The sequence below is a fragment of the Staurois parvus genome, unplaced genomic scaffold, assembly GCF_062004578.1.
Source record: "Staurois parvus isolate SC_StPar_1 unplaced genomic scaffold, SC_StPar_1.0 ptg000153l, whole genome shotgun sequence".
Classification (NCBI taxonomy): domain Eukaryota; kingdom Metazoa; phylum Chordata; class Amphibia; order Anura; family Ranidae; genus Staurois; species Staurois parvus.
This window is the reverse complement of record NW_028317949.1, coordinates 10724019-10733231: the sequence shown is the minus strand read 5'-3', so window position 1 is coordinate 10733231 and position 9213 is coordinate 10724019. Positions and strand designations below refer to the sequence as shown.

The window sequence follows — 9213 nt, the reverse complement described above, 5'->3', positions numbered from 1 at the left end:
ACTTATAATATTATAGGTATTGTATGGTTAGTACTTATAATATTACAGATACTATATGGTTAGAACTTATAATATTATAGGTACTATATGGTTGGTACATATATTACAGATACTATATGGTTGATACTTATAATACTATAGATACTATATGGTTGATACTTATAATACTATAGATACTATATGGTTGATACTTATAATACTATAGATACTATATGGTTGATACTTATAATACTATAGATACTATATGGTTGATACTTATAATACTATAGATACTATATGGTTGATACTTATAATACTATAGATACTATATGGTTGATACTTATAATACTATAGATACTATATGGTTAGTACTTATAATATTATAAGTGCTATATGGTTAGTACATGGTTAGTAACAAGCTAACTCAGTTATAGCACCTCAACTTTATCATCCAAACAGGGAAGGATAATTCATTTAAAAGAAATTTATAGCAGCAGCAGTAATTAAACCATAATTACAGTAATGTGTCATTTTTTTTATACTTCCACTTATGCATTTCTTTATTTCATGCCTGGAGGGGGGAATATCGATGTTCACATGTGATAGTTAGGGCATCAAAGAGCAGACACGTTTCTTTGCTTTCCTGTTTAAGCATACAAAACATTGTATTGATCACGTTCAGCTTGTGTTAACATAACCCTGTTTTCCATGTCTTAAAAGAAAAAAAAAATCCGGAAGTAGAGATTACAGCTGCTTTGTACTTTTCCAGCGATTGAAGAGTGTCATCCGAAATTATTCAGCATTCTGCTGTGCTGTTAAATTGGGCTAATCTATACGAGCAGGCAGTTTTTGTTTTTGTTTTAATGTCAGACAAGCATCAGCCGAAGGCTCAGTAAGACCACCACATTCATTTCACTGCAATGGAGAATCAGTCTCTGGGGTCAGGGAAAGTGTGTTAATCTACTTTATCTGCTAGCTTAGAGAAAATTGCATATTTAAGCCTCTTGTTATGAAGCCGCTACATCAGTCTCTAATTAATGTGTTCGACACGCTGTGTGAGGCTGTTGTACCTTCACAAACACTGTGTGCATCGCTACTGTATCCCTCTCAGTAGCATCAGCTTCAGCATCAGCAGCAGCAGCAGCTCCATCAGCAGCACACGGAGGCAGCAGCACATTGGTTAACACTGTACATAACCTCCTTGCAAATTGCACAGCTTCGGCAGCAACACATCCATTAGTCTGGAAAAGACAGCGTTCCCAAGTGGCTCCAGTGCATTTTTCCCCCCAATTCTCCTGTCACCAGCCAATCCTCTGTATGCTTTCCCTGCATGTAGGGAGTGTTCAGCACTAATCAGGTCAATGATCATCCCAAGTCTCAGGGGACCTGACAGGAGCCCATCGCCCTAGTTAGAAGCTCGCCCTGTCCAGGGCATAGTGGCTGGAGATTTTTCTACTGTGGTACAATACTACTCTACAAGAGAAGCTCTCAGGATTTCGAAAGGCGAAGGAAATCGCAGAGGCACTACAAGCAGTTTCTCAAGCTGCTGGGTGTTGGTTTGCCTGTTCAGCTGTTTGGTGCTTGAGCTGTAGGGAACGAAAGCATCTCAATTAAGGTAAGTGATCCTTTATCTGGGTGAATGAATTCCTTCCAAGTCTGTGTGTTGAAACTTCTGAGCTAACTGCCGTTCTGCACTGCAGCAAATCAGCCTTCTATCTCCGTCAATACAAAAAGCTTTTATTTCTCCCTTTACTATTTTCCCTGATAGTAGGCTGTCAATTTTCCAGAGTGAACTGTTTTCTGTTTGACCTTTTCATGTGGCTGGTGTGCCAGCTGAAAGGCTGCGAGCTCTGGAGGAGAGTACAGAAATTGAGCTCTATTATTTAAAGGAAAATGCTAAGCCTGATTTTCATGGATGTAGAAGTGCTGGGAAAAAAATGTTTGCAAGAACAGTCTGTGCTGAATGTCTTTTTGCTACTTTTGGAATAAAACTTCTCTTTGCAGTTTAAAGGTGTCATGTCTTAAAGGGAGCCAGCGCAACTGGAGTTCAAATGGTTAACATTGTAAATCATAATAGGTAGGGAGGTAATATATTGTTCTTCTGACAACAAAAAAGACCTCATAATATAAGCCTCTCAAGGGTTAAACACAGTAATGATGAAAAAAAATGAAATTTGATTCTAGCCTAGTGAATATCCAGTATAGAAAACAACCTATTAATGTCAACATTCTACTCTGTTTCCATCTCTCTCTTAGAACATTCTTATTTATAGAATAGTTCACTGTCTTAATAGGTCTATAGTACCTAAGGGACAGAAGAGAAGTAGTAGAATGTCTGCCTATTGCAGATAAGACATTTAAAATGCTGGGATGAGTTACGAAGACAACAGCCTGTAAGCTTTTCTATACATCTGAGTGCTTTCATCAGTGTTACAGTGAATTACTAGGAAAAATGGATCAATCATTTCTGGGTTATTTCAAAGCACATATACTCTATTTCTTTTTTTTGCTATCAAATCTTCATCTCTTGTAAGGTGATATAAATATGATGAATGAAGTGTTAAATCAGAAAGCCACATCAAGTTAGCAACCAGGTATTTTACCCTGTCACTCTAAATTTCAACTTAGCGGATCAAATTCAAGGACTCTTTTGCCAAGCTAAGGTCACCTCTTGAAGTTAACAAGAGTCCATTGTCCACTTGTGCTGGAGTGTTCGTATTTTCTCAGGCAAGGTGAAAAGTGTCTAGGATGAGGAGTTTTGATTGCACACTTGTTTGGAAGGATGGCTATTTTTATGCAAAGTCAGAGATTGAAGAATGAATACATATTCTGTGAATTGCCATTTGCATACCGCTTGATATTCTTTGTCATAGGCTGAACAATTTTACCTTCTCATAAAATGTATTATGTTGAGACTGTGGCAGGATAGCAGATTGTGTGAACGCTGGCAATTTACTGGCATTGCCTCCTGCACGTTAAGTTTAATTGGTAAAATGTCTGTGGATGGATATTTATTGCTTTGGCAGTGTCATATTGTCAAGGAATGTATAATGTACAGTTATTTGAGTGCCTTACATTATCTTAAATATTACAGCACTTCTTGTTTTTAGCATTATTATTTGCAGAAAAACTTCATAATGCAAGGTTAGGGAATGTACCTTCAGTGCTTCAAGCCCATCTATACATCTGGTCCTAAGTATAAGGTATGATAGATGAATGTATTCAATCATAGCATAGTGCATCCCCTTACTTCCAGCACTCACTGCTGAAGTTTTATATGTACCTTGCCACGCATATGTAGCCCATGTAATGACAGCAAATTATATGCTGCTATCTTTCTATAGAGATGTGATTTTTGATGGGTTTGGTAGAATGCAGGCTTGATGGATTTGGTAGAGTGCAGAAATAACAGCTGATAAGTTCTTTTGTGGCCTAATTTACTGTGTCGGTTTATGTATGGCAGATTGCAAATTCATCTGAAAGAACAGATTTGCATCTATACAAGGTATTTTTAGAAGTGTTGCATGAAGAAGTTATTTGCATGATCAACCACCATGGATTACATTCATTAAAAAAATCATGTTATAATGCTTGTATGTGCATAAAAGTATTGCAATGTAAGGGAAAAGTATTATTTTCTTGTAAGGTAAATTTAAAGTATAGTGAGATGATGATGTGACAGCTTGTTTCATTTTTAATATTAACATCGTGTGACATTTACTGAGAACATGTATTACATATTTGTGTTATTATTAGAGGTAGCTCTGTCAATTTATGCAGTGCTTTACGTATACATTGTACATTCCCATGAGTCCCTGCCCTCAAGGAGCTTACAATCTAAGGACCCTAACTCATGTCCATATATACACATATGAGGGACAATTTAGACAGGAGCCAATTAATCTACCAGCATATCTTTGTAGTGTGGGAGTAAACCAGAGTACCTGGAGGAAACCCACACAGGCAGAACATGCAAACTTCAGGCAAGTAGTGTTGTGGTTTGGACTCAAACCAACGACCCTAGTGCTGCCAGGCAGAAGTGCTAACCACTTAGCCATTGTGCTGCCCATACAGGAAACATGACTGGTGTACAAAAAAGTAGAGTGTGGTCCTATGAAATATACAAGTAATAGGCAAAAGACATTTCATCTAGCATTTTCTTGTAAGACAATATCTTCATAAGTTCATTTATGGAATGTGGTAGAAGACAGGGGCGGACTGACCATTCAAGCACTCGGGCACTGCCTGAGGGCTCGGGGTCAGTAAGGGGGTCCCATGAAATGCCCCTGGTACCTTTTATAGGCTTTTTTGGGTGTGCTTTGAGTGTGGGCAAGGACACAGGGGCCCCATGATTCCTTATTGCCCAGGGGCCCCATGAGTTGTCAGTCTGCCCTTGGTAGAAGGAAACCCAAATCCAGAACTTAGTATTGTTATCTTGTACAGCTCCTACCCAGAAACAAACCCATGGCCAGTCTACTGACATTCAAGTATTTACATATTTTTACAAGCAGCTAATGAACTTTTAATCAAGCACACACTAACTTCGGTCACTGCACATACTCTAAAGCAATTCATCCTCAAAGTTCAAAGTAGAAACATTGAAGCCAGTTAAGTCTTAGATATTAGATCTTAGACCTTATATTCCCCTGCAAAATTGTACTCTGTGTTAAAAATAAAAGAAGAAGGATAGAAGGCATCTGAATCACTGCTGGGGGGAGCGAAAAGTTTATCTCCAGCACACTAGGGACCTCCAAAATGGGTCCAAAGCTTTATTCAGTGATCACATCATAATTACAAAAGCAAAGTTTCAGAACCTTGCAGGACTCGTTCATTAGGAATGTGATGGGGTAATAGGGTGTGCTAAGCGGTTGAGTCACTGCTGAGAGGTGGGAACAGGGTATGCTGAGCAGGCTGAGATTTCAGTGCTTCCACTGTGCGGTTTGAGGATGAATTGCTCCACGTTGCCTGCAGTTACATAAATAGCTGTATTGATGGGCTTTCAGTTTGACATCATGTTGAGATGCTTTTAAAATCATTTAGAATTCACTGACAGGTAAATTTTTCCTGCAATTGGTTGCCTTCTAAGCTGCATTTGACCTGCTCTTGAGAAAATGCAAATCCTGTTTGAAGGGAACAAAAGCCCATCAACATAAGTCCTCCAAGTTTATTTACTACTTGCTAACGATATGTAAATATTTGAATGTCCATTACCTATCCACAGTTGCAATTTAAGTCACAATTAGAACTTTGTCTCACTACTGGTGCCTCAGGTAGTCCTTACAACATGACAGCCATTATAGTAATTTGAAAAAGAAACTATAGTGTATTTTCAGAGAGAGAGTCTGACTTATTGTTATCCGTTTTGACATGACATTTCTATTTTTACTTGCTTTCTGTCTTATAATTAGAGTATTGCTTTTCTTTATACCTCAGTCTGTGGTCATCTGTTTAACGAGGAATATGATTAGCATTTCTTGTGGAATAACTGTTAAAGTAAGCTCAGTTAGACATATGGAGAATCTAATATTGTTAATCAGGTTGAATATGACCCATTTTAACATAGTCACTGTCACAGAGCAAGCCAGCAGGAAGGAGCGTCTGAATATGTAATGAACTAATATGGCTTCCTTAATACAGATACTGTATTTACTATATACTTTACATTATACAGTGAAACATAGGTTTTTTCATATTATTTTTACACTAAACTGATCACATTCAGATTTATACATATATTATATATATCATATCAAACACCAAACATCGAAATGCTTTTTTATTTTATAACATTTATTTGTTTTGCTCTAAAATCCATATATAGTGCTGTATTTGACTTGAAGTTGCAATAATACGACAAAAGAATTCCTGACCTTTTAAAGGTGTCTAAAAAAATTAGATGTTAGTCTCCTGATGGAAAGACCAAACAGTGTTCTAATGTGTATGAGATGCACATAGACACCACCATCTGAGATTTCGTGAGAATAGTGGCAGTTAGAAATATTACAACATTTTCTGATGCTTTCTGCCTGATAAGCCAGCACATATCTTCTCTCCATAGGCCAAGTATGAATAATCACCCAATGTAACTGTTCATGTTTAGGGACACATCTACAGACACAGACACATTTTTTATAGGCTTTAATTAGAAAAATATGTGACTCTTGTGTGAAAGGTGTGTGAATCTTGTGTAAAAAGATGTATAAATAGGCCTTGTTTAAAAATCCCAGTGAATTGTTGTTTAGTGTTTACTTTTATTGTTTTCTATTTTACTGCATACAGTATAGGTCTGTGTGATGGTCAGAGAAAATCTTTTTCTAAGGGCACTATTTCTAAAGCCATGCATAGTCTTACTGCTTTGGGAAGTCAGAAAGAGAGCTTGGTCACGTGATCTGTTAAAGTCATGTGACTGACCCAGGGGCGGACTGACCATTTGAGCACTTGGGCACTGCTCGAGGGCCTGGGGTCAGTAGTGGGCCCCATAAGATGCCCCTGGTACCTTTTTATAGGCTTTTTTGGGTCTGGGCAAGGACACAGGGGTCCCATGATCCCCTATTGCCTGGGGGCCCCATGAGTTGTCAGTCCGCCCTTGGACTGACCCCTGCTTCAATCACAGCATATCCTCTGTTGCAATAAGCAAAGAAAACTCTGCAACATTCCCCAAGCTTTGCAGCCTTGCATTTTATGAATGCAGGCCAAAGTGTGGAAAAACACTGAAGTATATAGTTCTTCACAGTAAATGTTTGTCAAGTTGGTCAATTTTGAAAGTAGTTCTTAATGGAAAAAGTTTTTTTTTTACCCTAATGTATTCTCTGCATTAAGATAAAAAATCTTGCAATGTGTGCCTCCCATTCCTCCATAAACTACATAAACTCTTGCCTGACACCACTCTTGATCCAGCACTGTGCCTGCTGGCAGCCCCACTCTGCTCTCTTCCTGGATTCAAGAGCTTTATTGAGAGCCATTTGCTCCTTCTGCTGCTAGGCAAAACCTGTGAGGAGGGAGTGGGGGGAAAGGCCAAGCCATGCTGTGTGTTTCTATGGATGCACACAGCATGGCTTGGAAGCACCCACAAGGGTTGCTATGAGCCTACTCAGCGAAGAGGATTACCAGACAGTACCAGAGGGGGACCCTAGAAAAGGAGGTTTGGAGGCTATTCTGTGCAATTCCATTGTACAGAGCGGGTATTGTAAATATACTACGTTTATTATTTAAAATCACCTAAATGGGATTTATCTTCTTCTTTATCACATTGATGAATCATTCCTCTAGGGTAAATCATTTAAATTTCACCATGCAATTTGCATGATTCATTGTTGCAATCTGTTTTAACAGGTTTGGATTTACATATCTTTATTATTTTTAATAAACTGATGTCCATTTAACTTGAAATAAAAACATACTTAAATTTATATAATATAGTCTGTGTAAACAAATGTAATTACATCGCTGTCTGTGTCCCCACTGTCTATATATTCCCTATTGTTGTCCCAGTGACACAGAGGAAGTGAGGAAATCTCCCCTCAAGGAACAGACAGGTTAAAAAAAAAACCTTCACCATTCTAATACATTTTTTTTAATTGTTGTCTGTGGCTTTTTGGAGAGATGTCCCATATGTCCTTGTTACACAACATGAATTTGATGATTTTGCACAATAAGGGTATATACAAAAATAAAAATGTAATAGTGGTTTGAATACATCTTTAATTTCATTTAACCAGACTTTTACCACTCATTCAAGTGACTTCCTTAAAAAAACTTCACCTTAAAAGAGAAGTTCCACTTTAACACCTCTTTACCCCCCTCCTCTCTTTTTTGTTTGTTTTTTTGGGGGGAGGGGGGAACAGGTACCCACTCTTCTGCTCCAATTGCCTAGGTGATTGGAGTGGAGGTTCTTTTCCCCCCGGCTGCAACCTTCTGGGACAAGTCACTGGTACAAGGAGGCTATGGGGCCATTCATACAGAGCAGAGTAGCTCACATATATGCAGTGGGAAGCTGGATGTGAATCTGCAAGGAGTCACAGCTGGCTTCCCCTAGAAAACATGCCAGCACAGGGGGACCCGAAGACTGGAGAATAACTGGCCAGGGTGGCGACAGCACTGGATCCCTGAACAGGTAAGCATCCTTTTATAAATGTCATCAGCTACAAATACTAATGTTTAATTTTTTTAAAGACTGAAGTTCTTTAAGTAATGCTGAATGTCAGTAACATGCCCCAGCATTTATAGCTATGTGGGCAACTCATCTTAATAAAATAAGCAACTTGTTATGAATGCGTCAAGGCAGATGCTGACTGTATGTATGTACATGGTAAGAACATGGTGGCTTAACAAATGTCCACATGTCCTGTTTTTGGAAAATCAAAATCTGCCCAGAAACATTTCAAGGCACAGTGGGTATCAGATTAAGGTAATTGAATTGCGAGAGTTGCTAATAATTGCTAATAATGATGGGGTATGTTCCTGACACTCATCAGATCTAAGTAAGCCATTTGGATATGTAGTGAAGCATCTTCCCATTTACCCATTTGTACCTTATGGTGTAGCACCAAGTGAGGATACGCTGTCCCACTGGTACTCAGGAGTAGGGGTGTTAGCACATGATATCACTCATCCAGTAGTGTAAACAATTAAAGCAGGAAAGCCACCACTCGCCCAACCTGATCATAGTTGTTGTACAGTATGTATATATGGCAGCCTCAGCCATCACTGCTCCACAGACCACACCCCCTGAGGCATTTTACCCCACCCATCTGGGCTTAGTCATAGAGCTCCTCTATGATTAAGTCCAATGGGCGGGGTGAAATGTGGATTTTTTTTTTGTAATTTCTGGAATTGGGCCTTAACTATTTTTTTTTTTACTTAAGTTAAAATAAGAAACTATGAAATATTACTTAGAAGAGCAAATAACCAGCCTTATTGTAAATAGCCCTTCCATATCTACTACAATTAGATAATTTGTACATGATTGTGAGGAAATTGAATACTGTCAAAGTGGAAAGCATCCTTTATTCCATGGGATAATTGTTCTAGAGTGACAGATTGTCCAGTTAGCAAAGTAATGGTCACTTAGCTTAGTGAATAAAAATATAAAGCTGATTTAACAATTTACATAGATAGAGTTGTACTTAATGTACTAAGATGGCATCTATAGGACAGTACTAGAGAGCACCACACAATTATAAAGCAGCGAGGTGTGCTCTACAAATGTACATTGTGCTCTACTTACTTCAGGAA

At 38.4% G+C, this 9213-nt stretch overlaps 1 protein-coding gene across 2 annotated transcripts in view; it reads left to right on the top strand.

Annotated features, from left to right (window-relative positions):
* Positions 1-895: 895 nt before the first annotated feature.
* The window catches only part of CDH12 (cadherin 12), a 1084366-nt gene continuing 1076048 nt past the window's right edge, over positions 896-9213 (top strand). For both annotated transcript variants that reach the window (XM_089674839.1, XM_089674840.1), the window contains exon 1: positions 896-1594. The gene's annotated coding sequence lies outside the window, so the exon portion shown is untranslated. The remainder of the gene's footprint in view (positions 1595-9213) is intronic.